This window comes from Onychomys torridus, chromosome 19, assembly GCF_903995425.1.
Source record: "Onychomys torridus chromosome 19, mOncTor1.1, whole genome shotgun sequence".
Lineage (NCBI taxonomy): Eukaryota > Metazoa > Chordata > Mammalia > Rodentia > Cricetidae > Onychomys > Onychomys torridus.
Window position 1 is genome coordinate 56,812,350 of NC_050461.1, and position 18,790 is coordinate 56,831,139.

Genomic DNA, 18,790 nt, shown 5'->3' on the forward strand with positions numbered 1-18,790 from the left:
CTAGATTTATGTCAACATGACACAGGCTAGAGTCATCTGAAAGGAGGGAATTTCAGTTGAGAAAGTGCCTTCGTAAGATCTGGCTGTAAGTCATTTTTTTAATTAGCAATTGATAGACGAGGATTCAGCCCATTGTGGATGGGACCATCCCTGGGCTGGTGGTATTAAATTCTATAAGAAAGCAGGCTGAGCAAGTTGTAAGGAGCAAGCTGGTAAGTAGCACCCTTCATGGCCTCTGCATTAGATTGTGCCTACAGTTCCTGCCCCTCATGAGTTCCTGACCTCATTGCTTTTAATGATGAAATGGTATATGGACCTGTGAGTGAAACAAACGCTTTTCTCACCAAGTTGCTTTTGGTCTTTTGTTTTTTGTCAGTTGGGGATATATTGAACTTTGAAAGTGGTTGGTTTTTAAAGCAGAAAGAAACCTACCCTATTGGTTACTTTTAAATTACTGTAGTCAGGTAACTGACAAATGTGATTTCAGGGAGGAAGGCTATATTCCAGGTCATGGTTCAGGAGGTGTAGTTTTATCACAGCATCCATTTTGGAAAGTGCTTCTTGTGGCTTGCTTTTCATATTTCAGCCAATGAGGAAACAGCTCTAGTGAAAGTAGGGCCAGGATAAGCGATCTCTCTCGCTCTCGCTAGCGCTCTCCCCCTCCCTCCCTCCCTCCTCCCCCCCCCCCCCCTCTGTTTTTCGAGACAGGGTTTCTCTGTGTAGCTTTGCACCTTTCCTGGAACTCACTCTGTAGCCCAGGCTGGCCTCGAACTCACAGAGATCCGCCTGGCTCTGCCTCCCGAGTGCTGGGATTAAAGGCGTGTGCCACCACCGCCCAGCTAGGACAAGCTCTTAAGCCCACCTCAATAGTGTGTGTCTGCCAGCTATCCCTAAAGGCTCCATATCCTCCCCAAACAGGAGTAGTGGTGGTGGTGGGGACATGTATTCAGACAGATGAACCCATGGGAGATAGTTCAGCTTGAGACCTTCTTAACATTTTTGTTCTTTGGCAAAAGACTAACTCCATTCTCTTCAAACCATCTGTGGAAAAAGACCACTATAAGAAGGAAAAAACTCACTGGAGGCAATCTCTTTGTTAAATGCAATAAAATTACCTATCAAAGAAATGTACTTTTTAAGACAATTTAATCTTTGAAATTTTGCGAACAAACAAACAAACAAAATGGCCAGTCAGAATGCTGTCAGGGTTTTGTAAATCTCTTTGACTTACCCGTTTGCAGTCTACAGTGTAGTTTGTGGCATCTTCTGATTATTTCAAGGCTGTTAACTTGCTCCAGTGGTGCCTGCACACTACTTTTGTTACCATGTGTGTTTGAAAAATAAAAATAACTAGAACTTTGACTAGATTATTTAGCTCCATTTATTTTTACATGTTCACTATGGAATCAAGGATTTGGAGAATTTCAAATAATCATTTTATTTTGATGTATAATCATTAAGATTGTGAGACAGTTTTTGGGGTGAAAAGATGGGCCCAAAATAGAATTACCTTTGTTTATTAAAATGAAGTAACATTTTTAAGTAACCTGTAAAACTCAATTACTCTGCCATAGATCTAATCCCAGGGTAAGTTAATTGTCCATGTCTAATGAAATCAGACATGAGTTTCAGTAAAGGGAGAGTCCATCTTATCACTAGATACTCTTAATGAGCCTTTAAAAATTAAGTCTTGATTGGATCACAGTCTGTTTAGTTAGGGAATATTTGAATACCTTGTAGCTTGGTAATATATGGCACATATTCTTTCTAGAATGTTAGTTTAGTGCTGACAGGATTGATAGGAAAGTACCATTTGTCTATATCATTGTGCTGTATTGCTTGATTTTCCTTTCCATAATCCTGTAATGAAGAATTTAAGTTAGAAAACATCTTTAGCCACGTTAACAGCAAATTACTGGGCAATTTCATAAGCCTAGTGAGCCACTCTATATTCTATCCCCAGTAGGTTTTTTTTTTTTTAATGTAGTCCTTCAGCTGTGAAACACTGCTATTACAGTTTTTGTTGTTTTTTAATTTTAAAATGTTTTAATTGTATAACACTCCTAGTTGCAATAAAATTAGCTATTAAGGAAATGGACTTTTTAAGACAAATGAAATTCTTTTATTTTGAAGATGTTTTATTATCTATTTTGGGGGCTGGGTATTGAACTTATGGTCTTTTGCATACTAAGCATATGTTGGAGCTAGGATGTTAGCACTGCCTACCCTTTTTAACAGTTGAAATGGGAACTCTCAAGACACCCTAATGATTGTTATCTTTGAAACTAATAGAATTAATTTTGACTGGTCTCATCTAAGTTGTGAGATCACTGAGCAAACTCATAGGACTGAAGTTTTGTTCCCAGCACCCAAAGTAGGTGCCTCACAACTGCATGCAGCTCCAGCTCCAGGTATCTAAAGCCACTTCTGGATTCTGGGAGCATATGCACACACATGTGCATAGATAGATACACATCTAAAATAAAATTCATGGGGGTCTTTTGTTTATTTGTTTTTGTTTTTAATTTTTATAAGAAGTAGTACAGTGAATTTCTGTACTCTTTTAACGTATGTTTTGTGTAATTTTTTAACATTTTGTTTTTTGGGGGCACACATAGCTGATCATCATTATTTGCAATATTTCTATTTGTAATTTTACTATCTTGCTAAAACTTAATTTGTAATTAAGAAATGAGTATTTGTGACACTTGCATTTCGTCCTGAAGACCGGCATACTGACAGAAAGGAGTCATCTAATTGTTTCCCACCTGAGATGAAACACGAGGAGATGTTGCACAGCAAGCACTGTTGTCGTTGTTGTTTCTGTTGGTGATGTCTTTCAGGTGTGGGGAGCACGGTGCTGAGGGGCTCGTCTAGTAATGTTCTTGAGAGCAAAAGGCCACGCTACCTTACAGAGAAGACATTTGCATTGGAGAGGCTTAGTTTAGACACCATTGTTGGTTATTTGTTTAGTGTTAATGAAATCGGCAGTTGATATTAAAAAACAAGTTTCTTTAAACAGAAACATATGTCAGACTTGGTTATGTATTGATTTGTTAATAGAAATGTTGTGACCACTGAGTCATGTATTCATGGAAGCCTAACACCATTTTTTTCTAAGAGCAGGGATTTAGTATTCAGTGTTCCTGATGATTTTAGTACGTAGAGTGAGAACTGACTTTACATCCCCCCATGTGTATACACTACAGTCATTATGGTTCTTTATCCTTGTAATAGAGAGTATTTCTTTAAAACAAGGCGATACATACATACACACACGCCATTTAAGAAAACAAGGTAACACTCACGCACACACACACACACACACATACACACACCCTAGGGCTTGAGAGATAATTCACCATTTTTAAGAACACCTGCTGATCTTGCTGCGGACCTGACTTCAGTTCCTAGTGTGCACGTTAGGTAGTTCACAACTTCCTGTAACTCCAGGATGTTTGATGCCCTTTTCAGAACTCCACAGATATCAATACTCTTGTGTACATAATTGCACATACACAGACATATATACAGAACTTAAAAAAATGATGGTAGTCTGTTGTTGGTTGTTTCTTACTCTTTTGGGGGGCCCACCACCCAGCTCCCAAATAAACCACACATGGAGACTTATTCTTAATTATAAACGTCCCTCATTAGTTTGGCTTGTTTCGAGCTAGCCCCCACCCCCTTTAAACTTTAAATTCACTTGTTTACCTTTTGCCTCTGGGCTTTTGCCATTCTCTGCTGTGTACATCTTACTCTTACTCCATGGCTGGCTGTGTGGCTGTCCCTAGATCCTCCTCCCCTTCTCTCTTTCCTTTAATCTTCCCTCTTCCAGATTTCTCCTACATATTCTCTCTGCCTGCCTGCCTGCCTCACCTATCCCTTTCCTGCCTTGCTATTGACCACTCAGTTCTTTATTAGGCCATCAGGTGTTTTACACAGGTACAATAACACAGCTTCACAGAGTTAAAAAAAAAATGCAACATGAACAAAAGTAACATACTTTAAAATAATATTCTACAACAACAATCTTTTAAAATCACATTCCAAAGATTTCATATTGTTAATGTTATATTGTGATGTGATTTTTTTTTCCTCCTTCATTATATCTCACATTTAGCAGTTAAAAGTATAAGCGTGGCTCTTATTGTTGATGCTCATTTTAGTCAGTTAGGTAAAAAGTGCTTACTCTACTTTTTCACTATAACATAAGATTAATTTTTCCTTTTTAAGGTTCTTTGTTTTTTTATTTTGTTGTTGCTGTTCTTTTCTTGAGACAGGGTTTCTTTGTGTATTCCTGGCTTTCCTGGAGACTAGAGAGGCCTTGAACTCAGAGATCCATCTTCCTCCACCTCCCAAGTGCTGGGATTAGCGGTGTATGCCACCACTGCCTGGCCCCTTTAAGTTTAGCTGCCTAATGGTTTCAGGATTCGGTTAATGGCTTGTACCAGTTTTTTTTTTTTAATGTTTCTATAATTCCATTTACACTTCTTTGTTAATGGTTTATTGTTGTTTCTGATAGGCTAAAGTATTTTTCCATAACCTCCATTTTCTGTTGAATTTAGAATTTATATCCTGTAGCTAATTTCTCCCCAATATCAAGTCTGCTTAATTGATATCTTTACTTCATTTTATAATGTAGAATGATAAATTCCATTCTTATGTACTTAATTTCTTTGCCCTTTAAAACAATTTTAATGACAAACATTTTGAATTGCTTTTATAATTGTTTCAGTATGTGAAAAACTTTAAAATTTACTTTTTAAGTTCTTAATTTAATGGAATTTTAATTAAGTTAATATTTACTTTTTGTCTTTTAGAGCTACTGAGTGTTGGGTTGGGATCGATTGACCCTTACTGTCTAGAATTAAGCAGTTCTGTTTTTCTTAGTTTTGCTACACTTATTTCCACAATTATCTTGGAGGAAATAAAAGATACAATTTGTTTAAAAGAAAAAAAAACAAACAATGATGCTTCTAAGTCATACCACCTTATATTTTGATGGCATTTTAAGGTTTTTATTTTCCCCCTAATATTATAATATTAGGTCTGGGGGGTAGAAGGGTGTTTTTACATCTCAGTTTACCTAAAATAACCTGAGCGTTGTCACTGCCATGATGTAATTATCAATAGTTTTCAGTTTATTCCCAGAGCACTGGGATCTTAGTGAATTAGAGAGACTCCAGTAATTTAACCTGTCAGATTTCGAATACTATATCCAGGATAGGACACTCAACCTTTTTATTATTAGTTAATGGGACTAACTCATAGCCTAAGTTTTTTAAATGTGTGTTTTCATTTATCTTAAAATTTTAGTAGGAAGTGTAGCTGTTCAGAAATGTTTCATAATACATTGGAATTTACTGCACACCTTCAAAATACAAGATTTATTTTATAGACTACTATCAGTAGAAAACAAGTCTGCAGTGAACAGCTTGTACCTTTATGTTTATCCACATACAGAAGTAACTGGTGGGAGGGTTTTTACGTAAAAATTAAAAAAGTTTTTATATATATATATATATATATATATATATGTATGTATGTATGTATGTATGTACGTACGTACGTACGTACGTACGTACGTACCATGGTGTTAGGAATCATTTGGTGGGAAATAAACATTGATAATTGTCAAATGAGGTTGCTGATAGTATTTTAAAATGGTGCATTCTGTGTGCTGAGGTATGTGTAAATCCACACATTATCTCTCATGCGCTCTATTGTCCTTAGATACCTTAGATGTCCTACAAGATACCTCATGGTAATCTCTTCGAAAAAGGTCAGGATTCCTGATGTTTGCCCCTGGTTTCTCACATTGCCCTAAATCCTTGGTGCTGACTTTGTACAATTAGAAACCAGTTTAAGTGATCTATTTTCACAAGGGTGTTATTGTTGGTTATTGGTTGTTAACTAGTCTAAACCTGTGCTTTTTTTGTAAAGTAAAATTTTAGAACCACATTGTTCAGTAAGATCCGTTTGTGCCACTGTAACCAAATGTATTAAAGTAAGTAGTATATAATGAGTAGAAGCTTACTATTCTTCTTGAGGTTGTAAAATCCTAAGATAAGGCACTAGCAGGCTCAGTATTTGCTGAGTGTTACACTCCATAGGAACCTCCACTGAGGAGAGAAACAACTAGACAGTTGCATGATTTGGTTGATGTCCTCAGTGGTGACACACGGCTCCTTTTGTATAGGAAAAGTGAGGTCTGTTTCCACTGATCACATTTTGTTGTTCAAGGGTGGCTTTTTCAGGGAAAATCTCTGTAAGCTTAGCAATATGTAGTGTCTTTTTTAACTTGGTACTTTGAAATAATCTTTTTTTTTTTTTTTTTTCCTTTGAGACAGGGTTTCTCTGTGTAGCTTTGCGCCTTTCCTGGAACTCGCTTTGGAGACCAGGCTGGCCTCGGACTCAGAGATCTGCCTGCCTCTGCCTCCCAAGTGCTGGGATTAAAGGCGTGCATCACCACCACCTGGCCTAAATATTTATTTATTATTTTTGACTCTGTATGTCTGTGTGAATGATATGTTTGTACAATGGTTTGGTGTGTGTGTGTGTGTGTGTGTGTGTGTGTGTGTGTGTGTGTAGGTCAGTGGGCGACTTTGTGGAGTTTGTTCTCTTGTTCCATCTTTATTTGGGTTCTGGGTACCAAACTCAGGTTGCCAGGCTTATATTGCAAGCACCTTTACCTGCTGAGCCATCTTACTGATCCTACATTTTATTGTGTTTTAGGTTATTAATTACTGATATCATTTAATAGAAATAATTTTTTTAAAGACAGGGTTGCATTCTGTAGCTCAGGCTAGCCTGGAACTTACTAAATAGCTCATACTGGCCTAAACTAAAGACAGTTCTGCCTCAAATTACCTAGTATGTTTAAACTTCAGACATGGTGTTAGGGCTAGAATATGTATGTTCTTCTGTTTGGTAATTTTCCTTGCTTCCCATCCAGTGCTTCTGAGTACTCATTTAGGAAGTTACCAAAAGAGATAGATGGCAGCAGCAGCAATGTATTTGGGGTGTTTATGGCATTGCTGGGTGGGGGAGCTTGAGGCAGAGATGATCTGAGACAATAGTTGTTTAATGAGTTTGCTTGTATGTACAAGAGAAGAGAATAGGCCTGATTGCTCACAATCTGAAGCCTGAAAATGTATTTTTCTGGATCTGTGTATTTGCATATCTAATTGCTATGTAATCAAAACTAAGTGAACTGTAGCTACTTCAAACTTTAAAATGAAAGGCAATCATCCTTCTGGGGAGGAGGGGTACCCCCTAACTTGCAAGCTAGCCTGAATATTAGCATTATAGTGCTCTTGTGCTTAATTATAGGTGTCTGGCTGAGCAGTAAATGTATGCTTGTGTAATAAAGAAGTGAATGTGACTCTGACACACAGTGGAGCTCTGTTGTTAACAGCCTGAGCTTTGAAAGCCATTGCTGTGTATCCATTGTGTGTTTTGGTGATAAGGGATGGTGCTAGAATGACTGTTAATTACCTGCTTTGTTTGCCATGAAGAGCAGTGGTTACACCAATGACCTCACTCATCTACAACTAAAACTTGCATCGCACAACTAGACTATGCTTGGCTTTCTGGTGGGAAGACACCACCACCACCACCACCACCACCACCACCACCACCACCACCACCACACCACCCACACACACACACACACACACACACACACAAGAGTCTTCAGGTTATTGTAGATTTCCCTTCTCACTGTATTATTATTTTGAGAGATATTGTATTTTTAAACATTTTTAAATGTCATAGAGAGCTTTATAGCCATTAATTTCAAGGTTTTCAGACCATTTAAACCTCTTTTTATATTTTCTCATTGAATTTACACATCTAACACAGGCTTAAAACATATTTTAGTTCCAATTAGTGTCAGGCCAATTCTTCTTAGTTCTTCAGTCCCTGTGGAAAAGATACATTCAGCCTGAGACCAAAATCTTTAAGATTCAAGGATTTGAGTTGAGCTAGGAGACTACTGAAATGCCTGCAACCACTTCCACCCTCCCCCGCATAGTCACCTTAAACAAAATTTTTTCTCATTTTAGAAGTTTCCCTTTTGTCTTAAAAAAAAGTTTATTCTAAATCTAGAATTTATGATTATTAAACTTTGTTTTTAAAACATTAATTGTTAAGCCAGGCGGTGGTGGTGTATGCCTTCAATTCCAGCATTCCGGAGGCAGAGCCAGGCGGATCTCTGTGAGTTCGAGGCCAGCCTGGTCTACAGAGCGAGATCCAGGAAAGGCGCAAAGCTACACAGAGAAACCCTGTCTCAAAAAACAAAACAAAAAAACCCGCATTAATTGTTTACTGAAAATTTTCTCTCATTTGTAGGATAAAGGCTTTATTTTTATAAGCTATTAGTTGAGGTGGAATTAACAGATGTTTCAGTTACTCTCATGAAGTTTTACCTCTTTAATTAAGATTTAATTTGTTGAAGCCAGGCATAGTGTATGTATGCATGTATACACACGCCTGCCTGTGTGTGAGTGTACCAGTTCCAAGGCATACTTGTGGAGATCAGAGGACAACTTTGAGGAGTTGTTTCTCACCTTCCGCTGTAGAGTCCAGAGACCAAACCTGGGTGACCAGGCTATCATAGCCACCTCTTTTACCTGCTGAAACAGCTTTCCTACCCTTTAGTATCCCCCCCCCCCCATTTTTTGTATGTGTGGATATGTATTCATGTATGTTCATGTGAAGGCCAAAAGGCAACCTGAGGTGTTATTATTCAGACACTGTCCATTATTATTTGAGGAGTATATCTGATTGGTGTGAGGCTAAGCCACCTATCCCCATCTACTAGTGCTAGAATTATCATGTGATGCTCTTGAGCCTGTGGTTTTTACTCAGAGTCAGGATTGAACGGAGGTCCTCAAGGTTGTGCAGCAGGCATGTTTTTGACTGAGCTGTCTCCCCACCCTAGTGATTATGCTTTAAGATCACACCTACCTTTAGTCACTTCCTCCTCACTGGCTAGTAGTTGTGTGGGGTGGGGTGCATGTATGTGTGCCCTCCTCCTGTTACCTAGAAGTATTTTTGGGGAAGAAACTAGAGGATCAGTTCAGTACTGGGACTATTTAAGGGTAAAGTAGCCAGGAGAATGGTTTTGAGAATGGGCAGTGAGTGTTGAAGCTGTTACATAGCAGTAAAAATGGAATTTGAATGGCCACATCACTTTGAATAGAGACAAAGCTGTACTCTGTCTAGGTAAAAGCCCTGGTTGTCAGGAGAAAGAGTTATAGTCATCCCCAAGGCCACAGCTGCTTGATGTTTGAATGCTGAGCTATTGATAATCCTTATGACAGAAAGCTTTGAATTGTCAGTGTAAGAATTTGGGGACTTGTTGTGAATGCATAAATTTCTGTTAGGACAACTTCCTACAAGTAACTGAAGAAAGAACTTCAGAATTCCAAGTGAAGTTCTTGGAGGAAGGATGTTAGTATACAAAATACTTGTAAGCCTGGCTTTTGGGCCTGTTGACAGCACAGTGAGTAGTATGAAGTTTACCATGAGGAATCCCTAATGCCATTGATAGATAGGGGACAGAAGAGATGAAGAGAGTCCTCAGATTTTCCGATAGGATTCACAGTATTGCTTGAAAGAACTTAAATGATCTGAACGTAAGGTGTGACACTGAGGCCGTTTGTTGTACAAGAGCAGAGCTTATATAGTTCTCCATTGACCCACATGATTGCCTGCTGGGAACCACATTTTCTTCTAAGTAAACTAGAATGGAACCTATACTATGTCATAGAGTAAGAAAAGATGAAAATTGTATAATTTAAACTTTGGCCATCAAGGAATTAAATACCAAATATTTTGAAAATAAGCAACACAACTCTCTGACTTATTGGCCAAGACATAGGGAGGAACCAGAAAACAGTTTTAGTTGAATGATTGTAAAATTACAAGACAGCAAAATCTATGAGGTTAAAAACTTGTTTAGATGGAAATTTTTTATCTATAAATGTTCTACAGGCTTAGAAACATCAAACATCAACAATCTAAGCTTAGTGTAACTAAAAAGAAACTAAGAAATGTAAGCTGAAAGTTACTGAAATTGAAAAAGGACAATAAAGAAATGTAAAGAAGCTGAATATTTGTTGTTTTAGAATATCAGCACAATAGATAAAGTTTAATTAGGTTGATTGGTAACAGAGAATACTGAACACCAGTTATCTGAAAAAAATGGAGGACAGTATACTAAAGATCCTCTTGAGGGAATAGATAACAAGACCACTGTTTTGAGACAGGGTCTAATGTAGCCCAGGATTACTTTGAACTCTTTTTGTTTTTTTGTTTTGGTTTGGTTTGGTTTGGTTTTTCCATGTCCTGGAACATGCTTTGTAGACCAGGCTGGCCTCGAACTCACAGAGATCCACCTGGCTCTGCTTCCCGAGTGCAGGGATTAAAGGTGTATACCACCACCGACCACCCTTTTCGGCCTTCTTAATATCCTCTGTGACTAGAAACTGGTTTGAAAAGATGGCTAAGCCTTATTCTCTGGCCGGCTTGGTGAGGATTTAAAGTATCTGGATCACAGCAGCAATAGTTGGACAAGAACAGCAGTCAGTATTCTACTGATGCCTCATGACATTAATAAGACATGTCAGGCTTTAAAAATGTTCTGTGTTACTTAAGTGTCTTAGAATTTGTCCTTGAGATAACTGAGTGGGTAAAAATGCTTGCTGTGCAAATAAGACAATGTAAGTTCAAACCCTGGAAATCCACAGTGGGAGAATGGCTTCTGCAGAGTTGCCCCCTGACTTCCTCTTGCAGGATCTGGCAAATGCACCCCCCTTATATATATCATACACACAATAATAGTACATGAAATGTAAAAAATGGAAGTCTTAGAATGACTGAAATACTGCAAATAAGTAGAATCAAGTGTAGGTACAGTGTAGATGTTGAAAACATTAGGAAAGATGCAGTGAAAGATTTTAGAGTTAGAACTTTGAAAACCATACATGATATTTTTGTTTGTAAAATACTGTTTTTGTATTGATGCGTATGGTAAAAATGTAACAAGAAGTTTTATTTTCTTTGTTTCTAATAGGAAACAATGAATTAATAAGCGAGGCAATCAGAAAAGAAAAGAAAAAATAGAGTAATGTCTTGATTATTTTGTCCTTGTTCATAATTGTAGACCAGGGACATTAAGCCAAGCTCTTTCAGTCTTATAAATGCTGTAGGAAGAAGGGAAGGCCAGGTGGGGAAGAATGCCAGTGAGGAAAGAAGTCTGACTGGTCAGTAAATGACGTTAGGATGGTTGGGTATACATACATGTTTATTTTCCTTCTGGTATTTTAAACACTTGGAGAAAATCAACCATTAATCTCCACAGCAGGAAGTATATTTGCTACATATATAACAAAGCATGTATTCAAAGTATATACATAACAAACAATTAAAAATGACTACAAATGCAAACTAAAACTGAGCAGAGCAGGTGTTTTCACTGCATAAGAAAGCCAAATAATCAGAGTGTGAAAAGATAGTGGTAGAGTGCTTGCCTAGCAAGCACAAGGCCCTGGGTTCGATCCTCAGCTCAAAAAAAAAAAAAAAAAAGATAATCTGGGAGGATGTACCAGTGCATTTAATGAAAGTAATTCTCTGTAGGATGTCCTGAATTGTCAGTCTATCCCATAGGCCTAGGATAAGGAGAAATAGGAGTCTCTATGCCTTGGAGTCAGTGTCAACAGGCTAGAACCATGCTAGAAAACAGCTGGAACGTTTCTGTTAATACTACATCTGTGTTTCTTCTGTGGAGATGTCCTATGACTGCAAACTATTTTATATGTCAATTTCCTAAGAAACTTAGCAGAATGTTGTACATGCTGGTAATACAGCACTGAATAGGCTGAGCAGGAAATACAAATTATGTCCAGCAATTAGTAGTTGATAACAATATAGAAAGCTATTTACTTTTTTCCTATATCTGTTACCTCATTGTGATACATAATCTGGTCATTTATGTGGGCCTTATTTTTTAGAGATAATATCTCCTCACAATGGAATTGTAGCAAATTAAATACAGTATATTCTTAGATGTTAGGTTTAAGTTACAATTTGTTATTAATACCTTATTAAGGGTGCTTTGTTAAGATAGTCCTTTAGATTTCCAGGTGATGTGTAGGCTCAATACTGCAGTTTGCAAGTCTGTGTGGAGACTTTTTTTTTTTTTTTTAAAATAAAAGCTGACTTTAAAACTCATGTTAAATTACTTGTAACTAGTTAAATGACCTTTGATGCCTTTTTGACTTCCTTCATGAAAACTTCTTTTGCCTGTCTTTATTCTCTCATCTGTTAATGTAGCAAAATGGCTACTGCCTTTCATTTGTCTTTCTCCTCTTGAGAAGGAACAAATCATCCTACACGCCACTGTAAGCAGTAAGCCTGAAAGGGAATCCTGGCGGCTAGATTCAACCTAACTAAGGTACCAACCACACCTTATGAAGCCACAACACCAAATAACTCCCCTAACAGTAGCTCCCATGTTTTGGTTTTCATTGTTGACTAAGAAATACGAATTTAGATGGTGTTAAATAACACAAACTATTTCTGGAAGATGAGGGCCTAGGTCTTATGTTAATATAGACTGCTTTTAGTGTTTAGTGTAAGGATGTGAGCAAAGTTATTACTTAATATGATTTATGTAATCTAGAGATTCTTGTCTTAAATGGAGTAAAGCTGTACTTGACCAGGGAAATCATCAGTAATAGCAATGTGGTGGATAACATTTAATGGCAGTTAATTAATACTATAAAATTGATCATGTATAGAACATTTTCTAAAAGTTCAGTTTTGTACCAGTAAAAAATAATGAATGTAACATGATTTTTAGATGGCAAGTAACTTTGGCATTTAAAAAAAATGGTTTCTGGGAAATTACAAAATTTTAATATGTAACTATAACTCACAAAGGAGGATTCATGAAACTTTTCCTATAAACATTATAAAATGGGGGGTGGGAACTGTTGACAATGTTACTTTATTTTGGCATGACCGCTGTTATTTCTATATGCACATTTTCATGCTTTTGACACAGGCTTTGCCAAAAGCATCATTAAAGAATGTGTTTTTAAAATAATTCCTTTGAATTTTAAAAAATAAGCACGTGTCTGATTCTGAGTAGTGATGTTGTGGTAGGACCCAAAGGAAATGAAAACATATTCAAAAGAAAGGTTCGGGTGTGTCGCTGTGCTGTATTAACTGTACCATGTTACAGTTCTGCTTCACGGGTCAGATTATAGAAAGTGTAAGAACTTTCTGTAATTATTTTGTTACCCAAATATAAATGAAATATCAGAATAGAAGTCTTGGAGTTTTATAGGTTTTGCATAATAGCTGTAGTAAATGAGAAATGCACAAAGAATCATAGAGTTTGAGTTTAATTGTGTAAAATAGAGCTTTTGAAAAAAATAATACTGTGAAGTATGGATGCCATGAAATAATCCTTCTGTACACCATGAAAAATGTGTTGCTTTCATTGTTAATAAAAGGTGATTAGGAATAACTAGGCAGGGTTTTGGGGACAGAGAGAATACTGGGAAGAAGAAGGGCAGAATCTGAGGAGTCTCGAGCCAGACACAGAAGATAGATGAGATAAAGGAGCGTTGAAGCAGTACATAGATTAGTAGAAATGGGTTAAGTTGTAAGAGTTGGCTGGAAACAAGCCTAAGCTATTGGTCCAGCATTTATAATTAATACTAAGTCTCTGAATGGTTATTTGGGAGCGGCTGCTGAGACACAGAGAAGCTCTGCCTACATACAGATAATGTGAAATACTAGTGAAGATTTTTTAAATATTAGAGAAAGGACTACTCATAATACAATAGCCATTTGAACAATCCAATACTATTGATCTCTCTCTCTGTCTCTCTACACACACACACACACACACACACACACACACACACACACACACACACAAAATCAGACAGCTTCTTTTCAAATCATTAGGTAAGAAATACAAAGCTTTGGTCCTTGCTGTGTCTGTGCGTTCTGCCTTCTAGCTGTGCAATAGAAATACCTATAGAGTTGAAACATTGCCCCTATAGACCACCTCTGTGGTCTTAGTTGGTTACTTAACTATGGATGTTCAGACAAAAGCAGGTAACTTTTAAGATAATCTTAAACATTACAAATAATTTAATCTTACTGATAATATTTAACCATGGTCTGATATACTTTTTAAAAAATTGACTCTAAAAATTTGATGCTAAGGCAACAATATGAAATCAAAAGAATTTTAACATTCCAAAATTGTGAGTCTATTCTACAGAGAGAAAGTGCCTGGGTTTGAAGTGTACGTGTTAAGTACTCCAGTTATCGTAATGTAATACTGCTCGGCACTGTACTAAACACTATGGAATCAAAACAGTTATAAATTATGTACATGTTATCTTGCCAAGGCTCCCAACTTCAGTTATAATAACAACACAGCTGTCTCAGGTGTGTGTGCAGAGGCATACTTAGATGTGCAGTCATAAGTCAGTTTATTATTCTGCAATTGTTTGGTACAGGTGGGATCAAAGAACCACAAAGGCAGCTCTCAATTCCCATTTGCATAGTAGAACACTTTAGAGTCCAGGGCAAAAATTAGTATTTAACCAGGATGTTTTGTGTTACTTGCTATTTTCAGTCTATAATATAATAATTTATTATCAAATGTTTCTTCTGTATTACATGCAAAAATTCTTTTCTGTATATTTTAGAAAGTAATTTGGCATAAATATGTTATGTTAGCATATAGTGAATTAAAATGCATCATAACACTTGGTTTAGTATTTGATAGCAGAGTAAATGTTAGAAATTAGTACATTTGACATTTCATAGGTTGACTGTAGAGCTGTTAATAACATATATAGAAATTAATATCCAGAAAATTCTTGAAGATATAAAAGTTTCAAATCTGTAGAAAACAGAGTAGAGTAATAGATTATGCATTATATACCAAACGCTGTTTTAGACATATTCTTGTATAGATTCAGTGCTGGGGTCAGTTCTTATATCCTTGATTGCTATTGTTTTGTGTCAAGGTGTTAACTGTATAGCTCAGACTAAAATGGATTTATTACCACCAAGCTAGCCTCAAACAGGATTCTCCTGCCTCATCTGCCCCAGTGCTGGGATTGTGAACATGCATCGCCCACTCTTGGCATCTTCTGTTTTTAACTTAAGAAAACAATTGACATTAAATAATAAAAATTCTTTGAATGAACAATTGTTCTGGTTTGACACCATTTAATAAGCATTTGTTTAATTCTTGCTGTCTATATTTTTCTTAAATATAAAATTATTCTAGTGTTTATGAGTAAATTTTTTGTTTACAAAGCACAATTTTTGCTTGACTTAAGTTTAATAGGTTTTGAGGTTTGCTTTATGATGGAAAAAATTGTACAATGTGAAATGTACTTTATACAGAGTTTCTCATCAAATACTCGTTTTTGAGATTATAACATTTCTTCTTTCTCTTACCTACCTCCAAACCCTCCCATATTTTCCTTCCCTGCTCTCCTTTAAATTCTTGGCCTCATTTTTTCTTTTAACTAGTTCAACAAATATTTCTGAAATTAACTTAAGATTATATGTGTAACTGAAAATTGTTATATCTGAGTTTTGATATTTGACCTAATGATAAAACTTATTATAAGAAATAGGTTTGTTTCAGTATATAAATTTATAAAACTATTTCACAAGAAGTTTAAGCCTGTGAGCTTTCACTTAAGAGCACAGGTAGATGTTTTGTTCTGATTTGCCCGACTTTAGGTTCGAACTTCAAATAGTCTTTGCACAGGGTATGCAGTCAGTTTGCTCTGATGCTTCATGTTACAGAAGTCCTTTGTTTAAACAAGTTCTGTAATTAGAGCAGAATTTTAAACTATAAAACATGGGCAGACTGGATAACAAACTAATCAAGCACAATAGTGGTTTCTCAAATGTTTAGAATAGTTTCTTAAAAATAACAAATCAGATATTTTTTAAAAAAAGAAATAGTTGTTCACAGACAGTGGTATTAAGCTTATATAAAAACAAAAACGGAAAAAAAATCCCCTCACAATTGGAATTGGGAAGAGTTCTTTGTGTTAAATAGCTGCATGTTTCTCCTACTCTGAATGTTTGTCATTGAAATTTTATGCGTGGTCCTCTCCTTTGAAGAAAAGACATGTTATGTATATGTCTCCTTTGCCATGTGTTTTTCTTCCACTTCCTGATATTCTCCACTTAACCTAGGAAATGACTTGTGAGAAAAGAGTTTGGCATGACCTTAGGAGAGAAAACCAGTCTTTAAAAACAAGACCAATAATCTATTCTGTCTGTGTTCTGGCCAAAATGTGCTTAGAATCCCACTCAAATGTGTTTAGAATATTAAAACAGAATTCTAAAGACTCAAGAAATTTGTTCTTTTTTTTCTAGCCTTATCTGCTTAATTGTAGGACTCCCATGTAGGTAACATTTTATGCTAGGTACTTGCTGTTGAGATTGAGGGTCCTGAGTGTGCCCTCTCTTTTGCCCAGTAACTTGTTATGGGTTGGGCAAGCTATGACTCCTTCAGCCTCCAGATTGGCCTGCTGCTAAGAGTGACAGTACTACACTGAAGCAATTTTAGGTGGAAGATGACACAAGGCGGTATGTTTATATAATAGACAGTAAGGGCTCAGTAAAATATTACCTGCTGTGATTATCATCATCATTTCAACTTTATCCTCAACTAAGAGGATAATATTATTCGAAATATATTTCTAACAGGATGTGCTGGTGCACACCTTTAATCTCAGAGCTCTGGAGGCAGGTGGGTCTCTGAGTCTACAGCTTGGTCTACAGAACAAGTTCCAGGACAGTCAGGGCTACACAGAGAGAAACCCTGTCTCCAAAAAACCAAGAAAGAAAACTTACTTTTGCGTAATATAAACATTGAATAAAACATTATTTAGAAATTGTGTCTTGTCTTTTTATCAAGTTGAGAATAGGGTAAATTAGTTTTAATTTGCTGCTGAATTTTGATTGATTGCATACATAATGCTTTTCCTTTAATCTTCTAGTAATTTCTTTCTACATTAGATGAAAACTTTAAACATTTGTATATAATGGTAGTTTTACTGTATCTTTTGTTATATTTAGAAATAATTTTTGTTTTGTGGTTTTGAAAGGACATTGCCATTATACACCTTCAATGTGATTTTGTATTTTATAGTTTCTGGTTAGAGTCTTATGTGATCCAGGCTGGTCTGGACTTTGTGACCCTTGTACCCCAGCCTTCTGAGTGCTAGAGTGCCAAGCATTTGCTTTCCACAACTGCCTTGAACCATGATTTTTATCAACCTCATCATCAGTGAAAGCTTTGTTTTTGTGGGTTTTTTTTTTTTTAAATTGTAAGCAAAATTTTTTATTTTGAAGTAAACATTAAAGATAGGTGGAGCTTTTGTTCTTAACAAAACTTTTACACTCACAAATTTATTAAGAAGACACATTTGCTGAAGTATTTTACAACTCAGAAATTTATTCCTTCAATAAAGCATAATGTCAGATTATATTGCAGCCTTGTTCTGTGTTCCTACAAGGCAGATACTATTTTTTAAAGTCCTTTGGCTTTCATATTTTCTGTGAATAAAGATTTCTGTGGCAAGTCATGATTTCAGTTTTAATTTTAAACTTTTCTTTTTTTTCCACCTTTTTTAATTTATTATATTTGTGTTTTAATTTTACACATCAGCCATGGGTTCCCCTGTCCTCCCCTCTTCCGCCCCTGCCCCCACCTTCCCCCCAGCCCCTCCCCTCCATTCCCATCTCCAGGGCAAAATTTTTCTGAAATGATTTGAATTACAGTCTGCTTTTCCTTCCATTAGTGTAATGTATACATACTTGTACATGGTAGCTTTTAAACTCTTTGTTGATTATAACACCCGTGTCATTAGATTTGTTTTAGTTTACTTTTTTCATCTCATATATGCCTAATTTGCAATCTTTAATGACCTCCGTCACTGTGTGTGTGTGTGCGCGCGCGCGCACACACACACACACACACACACACAAGAGCATGAGGTTTGGCATCTTCCTCCCGAGGTCTCTACCTTACTCATTCATTCACTTATTTCATGTTTTGTCAGCACAAATGTCTATGGATGTGCAGTGTCCAAAAGGGGCCGGGAAAGTGAGTCAAATGTCATGAGTGTGAAGTTACAGATAAAATAGTTGTGAGCTGCCATGTGCTCGGAATTAAACCAGGTTTTCTGGTAGAGTAGCTCGTGTTCTTAACCACTGATCTCTCCAGAACCTATTTATTTCTCGAAATAGGTCTTTCTCCCTGAACCTGGAGTCCATTGTTACAGATAGATTGGTTGGCCAATAAGCCCTCTACATCTCCTGTCTGTAGCACATGCCGCCACCACCCCTGCTTATGTTTTATGGAGTGCTAAGGATCTGAACTTAGTTCTTATGTTTACAAAGCAGCCACTTTATTCACTGAGCCATTTCCCCAGCCTTGATGACTGTTAATTTCTGACTAGATAGTAGATAGAGAATTGAAAATTATTTGGGAAGATACAATTTTCATTCTTAAAAATGCTGTTTAGTTTTGTTCTGGGAAGTGGTTGACTTAGTTGGAAAAAGTTTAGATCCCTTCAGTCTTGATTTTGTAATTTATTAGACAATACTTGAACTGTAGCTCATACTAGGTTGAATTGTTTCCCGTTGAGATACTGTTGATGAATCATGGGATGTTTCAGTCTAGCGCCATGTGAGAGAGAGAGAGAGCGCGCTA

General features: G+C 36.6%; 1 protein-coding gene across 7 annotated transcripts in view; it reads left to right on the plus strand.

Annotated features, from left to right (window-relative positions):
• Window positions 1-18,790, plus strand: part of Qki (QKI, KH domain containing RNA binding) — a 129,642-nt gene that overhangs the window by 64,815 nt on the left and 46,037 nt on the right. The gene's annotated exons all lie outside the window — the stretch shown is intronic.